Raw genomic sequence first — 15,878 nt, 5'->3', positions numbered from 1 at the left:
TTCAAGACAACGGGTTGACCGGCCGTAAACCAAGGGAAGTTATGAACAGTTCAAGTCTCAGTATACTTGGACGGAACAAAGGGAGTGCCGCTGGGATCAATCCTTGGACCGGTTCTCTTCTTGACGAATACTGATAACATTTGTTAATGGGCTAATGCAGTAAGATATCGGGAAAACTCGCAGGCAACTCGAGGCTTCGGAGAATACAGAAAGCCTCGCCAGTAAAAATGAGCGTCCGCAGGTGTCTCTCCTGTCAGAAACCCTACTGATGGATTGGCGTCGCAGGTGGCAAATGCATTTCAATCCCGATAACAGCAAACGATTTCGTGTATCTACGATAACGAGACGAACAAAAAACAAAAGATAATCAGGACTGTATTCTTTGTTGAACCAGTTCATGTACGCGAGGAGGAGGAAAGACGTAGGTGTAAGACTTAGGTGTGATAAAACGTTTAGATCCAGTTAAGTGGTGCGAAGAAGCAGTAAAATTAAGAAAAAACTGTAATGCTTCATAGGTAGTGAAAATGCTTCATTGGTGATGATGCTTCACAGTTGATGATAATGCTTCATAGAAAGTGATGATAATGCCTCATAGGATGGTGATGATGCCTCGAAGGTAGTAATCATGCTTCATTGGTGATAATAATGCCTCGTAGACAATCCAAATGAAGTCGAGTCAAGGAAACGAATCATTATACCTCGTTGTTCACTGGTGCGTCCTCCCACCCAGAATATGGTGTTCATGGCTGGTCAACGGACTTTGATTATAAGACTGACTAGAGGGGAAACAGCAAGGTACTGGAGACCACTGCTGGACTAAGAAACATATCCTAGTAGAGCCTTCCAGACGAACCGAACTTATCCAGCCTAGAGAAGAAAGGGTGGAGAGATGGTCTCATACAGGTTCATCAAAGGCTTCGACCGTCTTGAGCTAAGCAACCATTTAATCTTAGCTGGCTCATTCCTGATTTTCTTTTTCTTTCTTTTATCCCGTACTGATGGATGTTAGCTCGTTGGCCAGCGTTTTAATCGACGAGGCCAAGTACTTTTTCTTTGAAATGATTACTAACGTACGGTATGATCTGCCGGTTAAAGTAAATGAAAACGTCACCATAAAAAGCGTTTAAAACTAGATTGACAAATACTTTGTTTGGAATCGACAACCATTTTTTTTTTTTGGGGGGCTGGGGGGCCTCTGTAGTTATCTATCGGCATTTCCCTTCAGGTTCTCTGTTCCCTTTCTGCTCGTACATATTATACTGTGTTATCTGTCTTCCTCCTTATCTTCACTCACTATGCTTTGTGTTATCTGTTCTCATTTTCACACATTATGCTCTGTGTTATCTATCCTCTATTCTATTCCTAGATATCAAGCTTTTCTGTTATCTGTCCGGTTTCCTATTCGCACATTATCCTCTGTTATCTATTCTATTCTCTATTCCCACTTTATGCTCTGTGTTGTCTATCCTCTTTCTGTTCTCACATACTTTACTGTTATATCTCTTGTGCTATCACACCCTTGGAATGCTCTGGTGATCTGATGCTCTGTACATTCCATTGTATTCGATAGAAACATCAATAGCTCTCCAAGTACTGAAGTGCAGAGGAGATGCTGTGAGAGAAAGCGTCACACAAGGAGTATATGAACTCTTCTTGTGTTCTGCCCTGCATTAAGGAGTAGATATGAGCTGCCTTACATGGGAAAACGATACATTCTGGACCCTATTGAGTGGTGGAGGGCAATACCAGGCTTATAACATCACCTGACATCATCATTCACCTGACATCATCAATTTTGAGTTTCGATGATCTCGGGGTCATATGAGTTAATTCTGGAACTCGGGGCATAATAAGACCAAAATATCGTTACGGTATTTATCTTGCATCATTATCATTATGATCTGCTATCCTTGTATTCTAGAGATGCCACCTTCGGGTCTCGAACGTGACTTTCATAATTTAATCATGTTCTTCATCTGTATGTTTGTCCTATCAATCTATGTCTGTCTATCTATATGTGTGTGTGTGTGTGTGTTTGTGTGTGTATGTGTGTGTTCCGCAAGACTGTTAACATAGAGAAAGATTTACCATTTAGTGGTTGAAAGCAGCTTCATAGATGTGGAAGGGAAAGAACTTGGCAAATGCTTGCTTTAAAGTACACTAGTGACATGTGCGATTTTTTTTTTTAGTTACAAGTATTCCTGCTTTTGTCATCTGCTGGGTTGAATACTCCTGTTGTCTTACCACATTAATGCCCTGTTTTTCTGATATCTTCCACTATCGCAGACAGCCTCAAAAGCATCCAGTAGTCCATTGCCATCTATAATTCCGTTTTGCTTTATATATATATATATATATATATATATATATATATATATATATATATATATATATATATATATATATATGTATATATATATATATGTATATATATATATATATATATGTATATATATATATATATGTATATATATATATATATATATATATATATATATATATATATATATATATATATATATATATTATATATTATCCCTGGGGATAGGGGAGAAAGAATACTTCCCATGTATTCCCTGCGTGTCGTAGAAGGCGACTAAAAGGGAAGGGAGCGGGGGGCTGGAAATCTTCCCCTCTTTGTTTTTTTTTTTTTTTTTTTTTCCCCAAAGAAGGAACAGAGAAGGGGGCCAGATGAGGATATTCCCTCAAAGGCCCAGTCCTCTGTTCTTAACGCTACCTCGCTAATGCGGGAAATGGCGAATAGTATGAAAGAAAAGAAAGATATATATATATATATATATATATATATATATATATATATATATATATATATATATATATATACATATATACACGAATAAAGTGCGTATGAACGCGCACCTTCATAGAACATACAAACCTCCAACAGCCAGGATCGAACCCGGGACCCCTGTGCAAGAGGCAGGCATGTAACCGCTAGGCTAGGCCCATAGCCTAGCGGTTAGCATGCCTGCCTCTTGCGCAGGGGTCCCGGGTTCGATCCTGGCTGTTGGAGGTTTGTATGTTATATATATATATATATATATATATATATTTCTTTTTTCAAATATTCTCAAGCGTAGCCTCAATGACATCCTACCATGTATAATCCAATTAGATCGTGTTCTTGCTAATTACATTGATAATGATTTGTAGTACTGATAATGGCCAATATTGTGAAGAGTTACAGTGAAAACGGTAATAGAGCAGTGATGACAGTGCTGATAGGGAAGAGCAGTGATGACAGTGCTGATAGGGAAGAGCAGTGATGACAGTGCTGATAGGGAAGAGCAGTGATGACAGTGCTGATAGGGAAGAGCAGTGATGACAGTGCTGATAGGGAAGATGATGAGCACAGTACGAAGTTAGACGAGTTAAATCACAATAACAGGAACGTAACCCATGTGGATGATATGACTAACAAAACCGTAACTGTGATAGTAGTGATGGTGAGTTGCGACGATTGGAATGTTAAAAGAAAGTTAGAATCAATAATGATAGTGCTCATAGTAGTGATAATGATAATAGTAATAATAGTAAAGATAATGATTCTTATTGCTATTATATTTGTTATTAACGTCTTATCATTATTATCATAATTATTATTATTATTGGGCTGTTTTATTAATGAAAGGAAATGTAGCTTTCAAATTCTTTGCCAGTTTTGGCTACAAGCGTATTTTTTGGCAGTCGTTGCTCGCGGCTGTCCGCTTCTACCTTGCCAAAGCACAGCCAACTACCTGGTCGATCTCGCCCAAACTTGCCGTGCACATTGAAGGCCCACAAGACGCCTCGACAGAGGAGGAGGAGGAGGAGGAGGAACGGTCATTTTCAGGAGGACAGTGAGGAGGGTCGCTGTGAGGGATGGAGCCTCATGATCAAAATGATTGGTTGTAAAAAAAAAGAATGAGGGAGAGAAACAGAACGAGAACAGAGGGAGTGGCGACGCCGTTGACAACAGTAGCGGCGACAGCGGCAACGGCGTGGACAACAGTCACGGTGACATTGGCGCCGCCGTTAACAGCGGTAGCGGCGACAGTGGCAACGGCGTGGACAACAGTAACGGTAGCAGTGGCACAGCCGTTGACAGTAGTATCGGTGACAGTGGCGCTTCCGTTGTCATCAGCAGCAGCAGCGGTGACAGTGGCGCCGCCATTGACAACAGTGGCGGTGACAGTGGCGCCGCCGTTGTCATCATCAGCAGCAGCGGTGACAGTGGCGCCGCCATTGACAACATTGGCGGTGACTGTGGCGCCGCCGTCGACAGCGGTAGCGGCGACAGTGGCGACAGCGTTGGTAATACGAGCGATATCAGCGTCGGCGACGCTGACAGAAGAAGAGGACGACGACGATGATGATGAAGAAGAGGAGGAGGAGGAGGAGGAAGCAGAGGTTACGGCACTTGGCATCAGCAGCGGCGGCGGCAGTGTTGTCAACGGTCGTGACGGCAGTAATGACGGCGATAACAGCGGCAGCAGCTGCAACCTTAGCGGCATCAGCTGTAGCTGCTACATCTACTACAAACTACTGATAATATAATGATAATACTACTAATAATAATCATAATGATAATCGTTCTTATAACTCGTATTATTTCCATAAACACTCATCAACAATTATCATTATTATTATTATTATAATTACCATTATTACCATTAACATTGTCATTATCTAATAAAGACGCGATCTAGGTCCTTTCAACACTCTAAAACCGAATACATTCCCACTTATTTTTCCCAAAAACACCTTCAGAACTCTTTTTTTCCCCCCATCAAACTCCTGGTATGTATGTCTCTAGCCACAATTCCACCTCTCTCTCTTCACCACAGTATCCATGAACTCCATTCCTACGAGCAGCTAACCCCCAACTGATAGGGTTATCGATCCGTTCTCGTATGGAGGAGTACTGCCGCCCTCACGTCTTGTGTAGGGTTCCGAGTGGCTCGAAACTCGCTCGCCCGACAGCGTCCAGGCGGCGAAGCAGCCAGTCAGACTGCGACTTTGATCTCGGAACTTCTCATTCGTTGTAGTATTATGTTTTGTGTATATCTTATCCCTACTGTGTACATGTTGCTTGTCTCTACTTACGAGACATGGAGGCTTGTGTGTGTCCCTCCCCCCCCGTCCTAAATGAGCTAGGCCCCACCCCGATACTCCAACGGCAAAAGCCACACCCTCGCATAGATCTATTTCATCGGTCGTCGCCAAGCTTGACAGGCTAGGCTAGGCCGCTGTGATGCGTCTCTCTCTCTCTCTCTCTCTCTCTCTCTCTCTCTCTCTCTCTCTCTCTCTCTCTCTCTCTCTCTCTCTCTCTCTCTCTCTCTCTCTCTACTAGGAGGTTGCTGGATACTCTCTGCCCTCTCCTAACAGCCATAGACTTGATCCTATTCAGAGAGAGGGATTTACTCCTCTTTCCTCAGGAGTCTTGAGTTTTTGTCTCTTTCGTTGCTTGCTTCTACCAGATCTGCCGCCCGTCGACAGTCGGTATTTTGAGGCCTGGCGGGGGATGAAGACGTGCTGTCGTTCTTAAAGGCTGATTGATACCTTCACTGTAAGAGAAAAAAAAATAGTTTATATTGATGTCATTGAAGATAGCTTATTCTAATGTTTTCAGTATTATCATTATTATTATTATTGTTATTACTAGTAGTAGTATTAGATAAGTAATATTATCGTTTCCCCCTCAAACTCCTGGTGTTATTATTACTATTATCATTATTATTATTATTACTATTATTTACCATCGTTATCATTACTATATTGATGATAATGAAAATAATAATTAATGATAATCTTCGATATTTTCATATCGTTTCATTATTATTATTATTATTATTTACCATCGTTATCATTACTATATTGATGATAACATTAATGAAAATAATAATTAATGATAATCTTCGATATTTTCATATCGTTTCATTATTATTATCATTATTGTTATTATTTACCATCGTTATCATTACTATATTGATAATGATAATAATGAAAATAATAATAATTAATGATAATCTTCGATATTTTCATATCGTTTCATTACTATTATCATTATTAATATTATTTACCATCGTTATCATTACTATATTGATAATGATAATAATGAAAATAATAATAATTAATGATAATCTTCGATATTTTCATATCGTTTCATTATTACTTATTATTATTATTAGTAGTAGTAGTAGTAATAGTCGTAGTGGTTGTTGGTGGTGCTGTAGCAACAGTGGCGGTGACAGTGGCGCCGCCATTGACAACAGTGGCGGTGACAGTGGCGCCGCCATTGACAACAGTGGCGGTGACAGTGGCGCCGCCATTGACAACAGTGGCGGTGACAGTGGCGCCGCCATTGACAACAGTGGCGGTGACAGTGGCGCCGCCATTGACAACAGTGGCGGTGACAGTGGCGCCGCCATTGACAACAGTGGCGGTGACAGTGGCGCCGCCATTGACAACAGTGGCGGTGACAGTGGCGCCGCCATTGACAACAGTGGCGGTGACAGTGGCGCCGCCATTGACAACAGTGGCGGTGACAGTGGCGCCGCCATTGACAACAGTGGCGGTGACAGTGGCGCCGCCATTGACAACAGTGGCGGTGACAGTGGCGCCGCCATTGACAACAGTGGCGGTGACAGTGGCGCCGCCATTGACAACAGTGGCGGTGACAGTGGCGCCGCCATTGACAACAGTGGCGGTGACAGTGGCGCCGCCATTGACAACAGTGGCGGTGACAGTGGCGCCGCCATTGACAACAGTGGCGGTGACAGTGGCGCCGCCATTGACAACAGTGGCGGTGACAGTGGCGCCGCCATTGACAACAGTGGCGGTGACAGTGGCGCCGCCATTGACAACAGTGGCGGTGACAGTGGCGCCGCCATTGACAACAGTGGCGGTGACAGTGGCGCCGCCATTGACAACAGTGGCGGTGACAGTGGCGCCGCCATTGACAACAGTGGCGGTGACAGTGGCGCCGCCATTGACAACAGTGGCGGTGACAGTGGCGCCGCCATTGACAACAGTGGCGGTGACAGTGGCGCCGCCATTGACAACAGTGGCGGTGACAGTGGCGCCGCCATTGACAACAGTGGCGGTGACAGTGGCGCCGCCATTGACAACAGTGGCGGTGACAGTGGCGCCGCCATTGACAACAGTGGCGGTGACAGTGGCGCCGCCATTGACAACAGTGGCGGTGACAGTGGCGCCGCCATTGACAACAGTGGCGGTGACAGTGGCGCCGCCATTGACAACAGTGGCGGTGACAGTGGCGCCGCCATTGACAACAGTGGCGGTGACAGTGGCGCCGCCATTGACAACAGTGGCGGTGACAGTGGCGCCGCCATTGACAACAGTGGCGGTGACAGTGGCGCCGCCATTGACAACAGTGGCGGTGACAGTGGCGCCGCCATTGACAACAGTGGCGGTGACAGTGGCGCCGCCATTGACAACAGTGGCGGTGACAGTGGCGCCGCCATTGACAACAGTGGCGGTGACAGTGGCGCCGCCATTGACAACAGTGGCGGTGACAGTGGCGCCGCCATTGACAACAGTGGCGGTGACAGTGGCGCCGCCATTGACAACAGTGGCGGTGACAGTGGCGCCGCCATTGACAACAGTGGCGGTGACAGTGGCGCCGCCATTGACAACAGTGGCGGTGACAGTGGCGCCGCCATTGACAACAGTGGCGGTGACAGTGGCGCCGCCATTGACAACAGTGGCGGTGACAGTGGCGCCGCCATTGACAACAGTGGCGGTGACAGTGGCGCCGCCATTGACAACAGTGGCGGTGACAGTGGCGCCGCCATTGACAACAGTGGCGGTGACAGTGGCGCCGCCATTGACAACAGTGGCGGTGACAGTGGCGCCGCCATTGACAACAGTGGCGGTGACAGTGGCGCCGCCATTGACAACAGTGGCGGTGACAGTGGCGCCGCCATTGACAACAGTGGCGGTGACAGTGGCGCCGCCATTGACAACAGTGGCGGTGACAGTGGCGCCGCCATTGACAACAGTGGCGGTGACAGTGGCGCCGCCATTGACAACAGTGGCGGTGACAGTGGCGCCGCCATTGACAACAGTGGCGGTGACAGTGGCGCCGCCATTGACAACAGTGGCGGTGACAGTGGCGCCGCCATTGACAACAGTGGCGGTGACAGTGGCGCCGCCATTGACAACAGTGGCGGTGACAGTGGCGCCGCCATTGACAACAGTGGCGGTGACAGTGGCGCCGCCATTGACAACAGTGGCGGTGACAGTGGCGCCGCCATTGACAACAGTGGCGGTGACAGTGGCGCCGCCATTGACAACAGTGGCGGTGACAGTGGCGCCGCCATTGACAACAGTGGCGGTGACAGTGGCGCCGCCATTGACAACAGTGGCGGTGACAGTGGCGCCGCCATTGACAACAGTGGCGGTGACAGTGGCGCCGCCATTGACAACAGTGGCGGTGACAGTGGCGCCGCCATTGACAACAGTGGCGGTGACAGTGGCGCCGCCATTGACAACAGTGGCGGTGACAGTGGCGCCGCCATTGACAACAGTGGCGGTGACAGTGGCGCCGCCATTGACAACAGTGGCGGTGACAGTGGCGCCGCCATTGACAACAGTGGCGGTGACAGTGGCGCCGCCATTGACAACAGTGGCGGTGACAGTGGCGCCGCCATTGACAACAGTGGCGGTGACAGTGGCGCCGCCATTGACAACAGTGGCGGTGACAGTGGCGCCGCCATTGACAACAGTGGCGGTGACAGTGGCGCCGCCATTGACAACAGTGGCGGTGACAGTGGCGCCGCCATTGACAACAGTGGCGGTGACAGTGGCGCCGCCATTGACAACAGTGGCGGTGACAGTGGCGCCGCCATTGACAACAGTGGCGGTGACAGTGGCGCCGCCATTGACAACAGTGGCGGTGACAGTGGCGCCGCCATTGACAACAGTGGCGGTGACAGTGGCGCCGCCATTGACAACAGTGGCGGTGACAGTGGCGCCGCCATTGACAACAGTGGCGGTGACAGTGGCGCCGCCATTGACAACAGTGGCGGTGACAGTGGCGCCGCCATTGACAACAGTGGCGGTGACAGTGGCGCCGCCATTGACAACAGTGGCGGTGACAGTGGCGCCGCCATTGACAACAGTGGCGGTGACAGTGGCGCCGCCATTGACAACAGTGGCGGTGACAGTGGCGCCGCCATTGACAACAGTGGCGGTGACAGTGGCGCCGCCATTGACAACAGTGGCGGTGACAGTGGCGCCGCCATTGACAACAGTGGCGGTGACAGTGGCGCCGCCATTGACAACAGTGGCGGTGACAGTGGCGCCGCCATTGACAACAGTGGCGGTGACAGTGGCGCCGCCATTGACAACAGTGGCGGTGACAGTGGCGCCGCCATTGACAACAGTGGCGGTGACAGTGGCGCCGCCATTGACAACAGTGGCGGTGACAGTGGCGCCGCCATTGACAACAGTGGCGGTGACAGTGGCGCCGCCATTGACAACAGTGGCGGTGACAGTGGCGCCGCCATTGACAACAGTGGCGGTGACAGTGGCGCCGCCATTGACAACAGTGGCGGTGACAGTGGCGCCGCCATTGACAACAGTGGCGGTGACAGTGGCGCCGCCATTGACAACAGTGGCGGTGACAGTGGCGCCGCCATTGACAACAGTGGCGGTGACAGTGGCGCCGCCATTGACAACAGTGGCGGTGACAGTGGCGCCGCCATTGACAACAGTGGCGGTGACAGTGGCGCCGCCATTGACAACAGTGGCGGTGACAGTGGCGCCGCCATTGACAACAGTGGCGGTGACAGTGGCGCCGCCATTGACAACAGTGGCGGTGACAGTGGCGCCGCCATTGACAACAGTGGCGGTGACAGTGGCGCCGCCATTGACAACAGTGGCGGTGACAGTGGCGCCGCCATTGACAACAGTGGCGGTGACAGTGGCGCCGCCATTGACAACAGTGGCGGTGACAGTGGCGCCGCCATTGACAACAGTGGCGGTGACAGTGGCGCCGCCATTGACAACAGTGGCGGTGACAGTGGCGCCGCCATTGACAACAGTGGCGGTGACAGTGGCGCCGCCATTGACAACAGTGGCGGTGACAGTGGCGCCGCCATTGACAACAGTGGCGGTGACAGTGGCGCCGCCATTGACAACAGTGGCGGTGACAGTGGCGCCGCCATTGACAACAGTGGCGGTGACAGTGGCGCCGCCATTGACAACAGTGGCGGTGACAGTGGCGCCGCCATTGACAACAGTGGCGGTGACAGTGGCGCCGCCATTGACAACAGTGGCGGTGACAGTGGCGCCGCCATTGACAACAGTGGCGGTGACAGTGGCGCCGCCATTGACAACAGTGGCGGTGACAGTGGCGCCGCCATTGACAACAGTGGCGGTGACAGTGGCGCCGCCATTGACAACAGTGGCGGTGACAGTGGCGCCGCCATTGACAACAGTGGCGGTGACAGTGGCGCCGCCATTGACAACAGTGGCGGTGACAGTGGCGCCGCCATTGACAACAGTGGCGGTGACAGTGGCGCCGCCATTGACAACAGTGGCGGTGACAGTGGCGCCGCCATTGACAACAGTGGCGGTGACAGTGGCGCCGCCATTGACAACAGTGGCGGTGACAGTGGCGCCGCCATTGACAACAGTGGCGGTGACAGTGGCGCCGCCATTGACAACAGTGGCGGTGACAGTGGCGCCGCCATTGACAACAGTGGCGGTGACAGTGGCGCCGCCATTGACAACAGTGGCGGTGACAGTGGCGCCGCCATTGACAACAGTGGCGGTGACAGTGGCGCCGCCATTGACAACAGTGGCGGTGACAGTGGCGCCGCCATTGACAACAGTGGCGGTGACAGTGGCGCCGCCATTGACAACAGTGGCGGTGACAGTGGCGCCGCCATTGACAACAGTGGCGGTGACAGTGGCGCCGCCATTGACAACAGTGGCGGTGACAGTGGCGCCGCCATTGACAACAGTGGCGGTGACAGTGGCGCCGCCATTGACAACAGTGGCGGTGACAGTGGCGCCGCCATTGACAACAGTGGCGGTGACAGTGGCGCCGCCATTGACAACAGTGGCGGTGACAGTGGCGCCGCCATTGACAACAGTGGCGGTGACAGTGGCGCCGCCATTGACAACAGTGGCGGTGACAGTGGCGCCGCCATTGACAACAGTGGCGGTGACAGTGGCGCCGCCATTGACAACAGTGGCGGTGACAGTGGCGCCGCCATTGACAACAGTGGCGGTGACAGTGGCGCCGCCATTGACAACAGTGGCGGTGACAGTGGCGCCGCCATTGACAACAGTGGCGGTGACAGTGGCGCCGCCATTGACAACAGTGGCGGTGACAGTGGCGCCGCCATTGACAACAGTGGCGGTGACAGTGGCGCCGCCATTGACAACAGTGGCGGTGACAGTGGCGCCGCCATTGACAACAGTGGCGGTGACAGTGGCGCCGCCATTGACAACAGTGGCGGTGACAGTGGCGCCGCCATTGACAACAGTGGCGGTGACAGTGGCGCCGCCATTGACAACAGTGGCGGTGACAGTGGCGCCGCCATTGACAACAGTGGCGGTGACAGTGGCGCCGCCATTGACAACAGTGGCGGTGACAGTGGCGCCGCCATTGACAACAGTGGCGGTGACAGTGGCGCCGCCATTGACAACAGTGGCGGTGACAGTGGCGCCGCCATTGACAACAGTGGCGGTGACAGTGGCGCCGCCATTGACAACAGTGGCGGTGACAGTGGCGCCGCCATTGACAACAGTGGCGGTGACAGTGGCGCCGCCATTGACAACAGTGGCGGTGACAGTGGCGCCGCCATTGACAACAGTGGCGGTGACAGTGGCGCCGCCATTGACAACAGTGGCGGTGACAGTGGCGCCGCCATTGACAACAGTGGCGGTGACAGTGGCGCCGCCATTGACAACAGTGGCGGTGACAGTGGCGCCGCCATTGACAACAGTGGCGGTGACAGTGGCGCCGCCATTGACAACAGTGGCGGTGACAGTGGCGCCGCCATTGACAACAGTGGCGGTGACAGTGGCGCCGCCATTGACAACAGTGGCGGTGACAGTGGCGCCGCCATTGACAACAGTGGCGGTGACAGTGGCGCCGCCATTGACAACAGTGGCGGTGACAGTGGCGCCGCCATTGACAACAGTGGCGGTGACAGTGGCGCCGCCATTGACAACAGTGGCGGTGACAGTGGCGCCGCCATTGACAACAGTGGCGGTGACAGTGGCGCCGCCATTGACAACAGTGGCGGTGACAGTGGCGCCGCCATTGACAACAGTGGCGGTGACAGTGGCGCCGCCATTGACAACAGTGGCGGTGACAGTGGCGCCGCCATTGACAACAGTGGCGGTGACAGTGGCGCCGCCATTGACAACAGTGGCGGTGACAGTGGCGCCGCCATTGACAACAGTGGCGGTGACAGTGGCGCCGCCATTGACAACAGTGGCGGTGACAGTGGCGCCGCCATTGACAACAGTGGCGGTGACAGTGGCGCCGCCATTGACAACAGTGGCGGTGACAGTGGCGCCGCCATTGACAACAGTGGCGGTGACAGTGGCGCCGCCATTGACAACAGTGGCGGTGACAGTGGCGCCGCCATTGACAACAGTGGCGGTGACAGTGGCGCCGCCATTGACAACAGTGGCGGTGACAGTGGCGCCGCCATTGACAACAGTGGCGGTGACAGTGGCGCCGCCATTGACAACAGTGGCGGTGACAGTGGCGCCGCCATTGACAACAGTGGCGGTGACAGTGGCGCCGCCATTGACAACAGTGGCGGTGACAGTGGCGCCGCCATTGACAACAGTGGCGGTGACAGTGGCGCCGCCATTGACAACAGTGGCGGTGACAGTGGCGCCGCCATTGACAACAGTGGCGGTGACAGTGGCGCCGCCATTGACAACAGTGGCGGTGACAGTGGCGCCGCCATTGACAACAGTGGCGGTGACAGTGGCGCCGCCATTGACAACAGTGGCGGTGACAGTGGCGCCGCCATTGACAACAGTGGCGGTGACAGTGGCGCCGCCATTGACAACAGTGGCGGTGACAGTGGCGCCGCCATTGACAACAGTGGCGGTGACAGTGGCGCCGCCATTGACAACAGTGGCGGTGACAGTGGCGCCGCCATTGACAACAGTGGCGGTGACAGTGGCGCCGCCATTGACAACAGTGGCGGTGACAGTGGCGCCGCCATTGACAACAGTGGCGGTGACAGTGGCGCCGCCATTGACAACAGTGGCGGTGACAGTGGCGCCGCCATTGACAACAGTGGCGGTGACAGTGGCGCCGCCATTGACAACAGTGGCGGTGACAGTGGCGCCGCCATTGACAACAGTGGCGGTGACAGTGGCGCCGCCATTGACAACAGTGGCGGTGACAGTGGCGCCGCCATTGACAACAGTGGCGGTGACAGTGGCGCCGCCATTGACAACAGTGGCGGTGACAGTGGCGCCGCCATTGACAACAGTGGCGGTGACAGTGGCGCCGCCATTGACAACAGTGGCGGTGACAGTGGCGCCGCCATTGACAACAGTGGCGGTGACAGTGGCGCCGCCATTGACAACAGTGGCGGTGACAGTGGCGCCGCCATTGACAACAGTGGCGGTGACAGTGGCGCCGCCATTGACAACAGTGGCGGTGACAGTGGCGCCGCCATTGACAACAGTGGCGGTGACAGTGGCGCCGCCATTGACAACAGTGGCGGTGACAGTGGCGCCGCCATTGACAACAGTGGCGGTGACAGTGGCGCCGCCATTGACAACAGTGGCGGTGACAGTGGCGCCGCCATTGACAACAGTGGCGGTGACAGTGGCGCCGCCATTGACAACAGTGGCGGTGACAGTGGCGCCGCCATTGACAACAGTGGCGGTGACAGTGGCGCCGCCATTGACAACAGTGGCGGTGACAGTGGCGCCGCCATTGACAACAGTGGCGGTGACAGTGGCGCCGCCATTGACAACAGTGGCGGTGACAGTGGCGCCGCCATTGACAACAGTGGCGGTGACAGTGGCGCCGCCATTGACAACAGTGGCGGTGACAGTGGCGCCGCCATTGACAACAGTGGCGGTGACAGTGGCGCCGCCATTGACAACAGTGGCGGTGACAGTGGCGCCGCCATTGACAACAGTGGCGGTGACAGTGGCGCCGCCATTGACAACAGTGGCGGTGACAGTGGCGCCGCCATTGACAACAGTGGCGGTGACAGTGGCGCCGCCATTGACAACAGTGGCGGTGACAGTGGCGCCGCCATTGACAACAGTGGCGGTGACAGTGGCGCCGCCATTGACAACAGTGGCGGTGACAGTGGCGCCGTCATTATAAACGCTTGACCTTCTCTCTTCCAGGCTAAGATGTAAAAGATTGTGTAGACTTGTCACAATTCAGTCTAGACTCATTGTCACAGTTCGACACTGAACACAGCGTTCGAGGCTGGGGACGAAACCAGAGAACGAACCATAAAGATTGGGAATGATTGTCTCGTATACGAATTCGAAGGCAGTATGATACCTGTGAAGCCAAGAATTTTGGTCGGCTTTTATTTCTTTTTTTTCTTCTATTTCTACACATCTCTTACATGGTGTTAGGTCATCGGAGAATACTAGATTTACGAATTTCTTCTCTTTTTATATTGCTCATTAGAGGTCGTGCCATGTTTCCAGAATAGTTAATTAAGTGGTGATCCTCTACATGTGAAGAAGTCTTGTCTCATTTGATGGGTTTTTGTAAGTCTATCCCATCAGTGGATGTCGAGCTAATTGGGTGATAATTTGCGGATAAGGGACCTTGTTACCTCTTATCGACTGTGGGTGTTACATTAGCATACTTCCTGTCTTGCGTGGAACCTGCCTTGCAGCAGTTGACACGGAAAAGAACACTCTGGCTGCTGAACTCTGCCATTCAAGCCTTGTCTCGATCTCCAGTTTTATCTGACACCGTTGTGTTCATTGCTTATATCAGATCTTGTCACATAATGCTGGCATTAGTTACCAGCGGGACTTGGTAATGATGATAATGAAAATATCAATGATCATGATAATGATAATTCATTATATTTTGTCTATTATACATAATCAGTGTTTCCCGCGTTTCCAGGAAACAGACGAATGGCCCATCCACTCGTATATACACGTATATATACATAATATACATACGCAATACTATTATTGTTACTATTCATTATTATTATTGTTACTGCAGTACGTTGCCTATAATCGGAGTCCCACTTGTCATTAGCGTTGCTATATCAATTTTTGAAACTGAAAATCTTTGGAAATCATAATCCAAGACGTGCTACAGGAACATCATGTAGTCTCCTATGTATCACTGACTTGTAATATACTCGGATCAGTAGACGAAACTCTAAGACGAAAAGTATTGACCATGGATTATATCAATTGATGTCAGGTATTGTCTCTTCTCTCCATGGAAAGCAATAAGTAAACATATCAATATATTGGTATGTAATAAACTTGTATTTACATATTCATACGTTTATCAACGCATCTAAAGTATACAACGGAGTACAAAGGAATACAGAAGAACTCAAACGGCAACAGACCACTGGGTTCTTTCGATGCTGTTTGTCATAGTGGAAGATAACAAAGTCGGAGGTTAGTGTGGTAGAACTGAGAACGTAGACTAGTGTGGTAAAAGTGAGAACGCAGGTTAGTGTGGTAGAAATGAGAACGCAAATTAGTGTGGTAGAATTGAGAACGCAGATCGGCGTGTTAAAAGTGAGAACGCAGATTAGTATGGTCAAAGAACGCAAATTAGTGTGGCAAAAGTGACAACGCAGATTACTGTGGTAAAAGAACGCAGAGGAGTGTGGTTAAAAAACGCAAAT

The sequence above is a fragment of the Panulirus ornatus genome, chromosome 4 (assembly GCF_036320965.1).
Source record: "Panulirus ornatus isolate Po-2019 chromosome 4, ASM3632096v1, whole genome shotgun sequence".
NCBI classification, from domain to species: domain Eukaryota; kingdom Metazoa; phylum Arthropoda; class Malacostraca; order Decapoda; family Palinuridae; genus Panulirus; species Panulirus ornatus.
The sequence above is the reverse complement of the archived record's forward strand: the minus strand, read 5'-3'. Positions refer to the sequence as shown.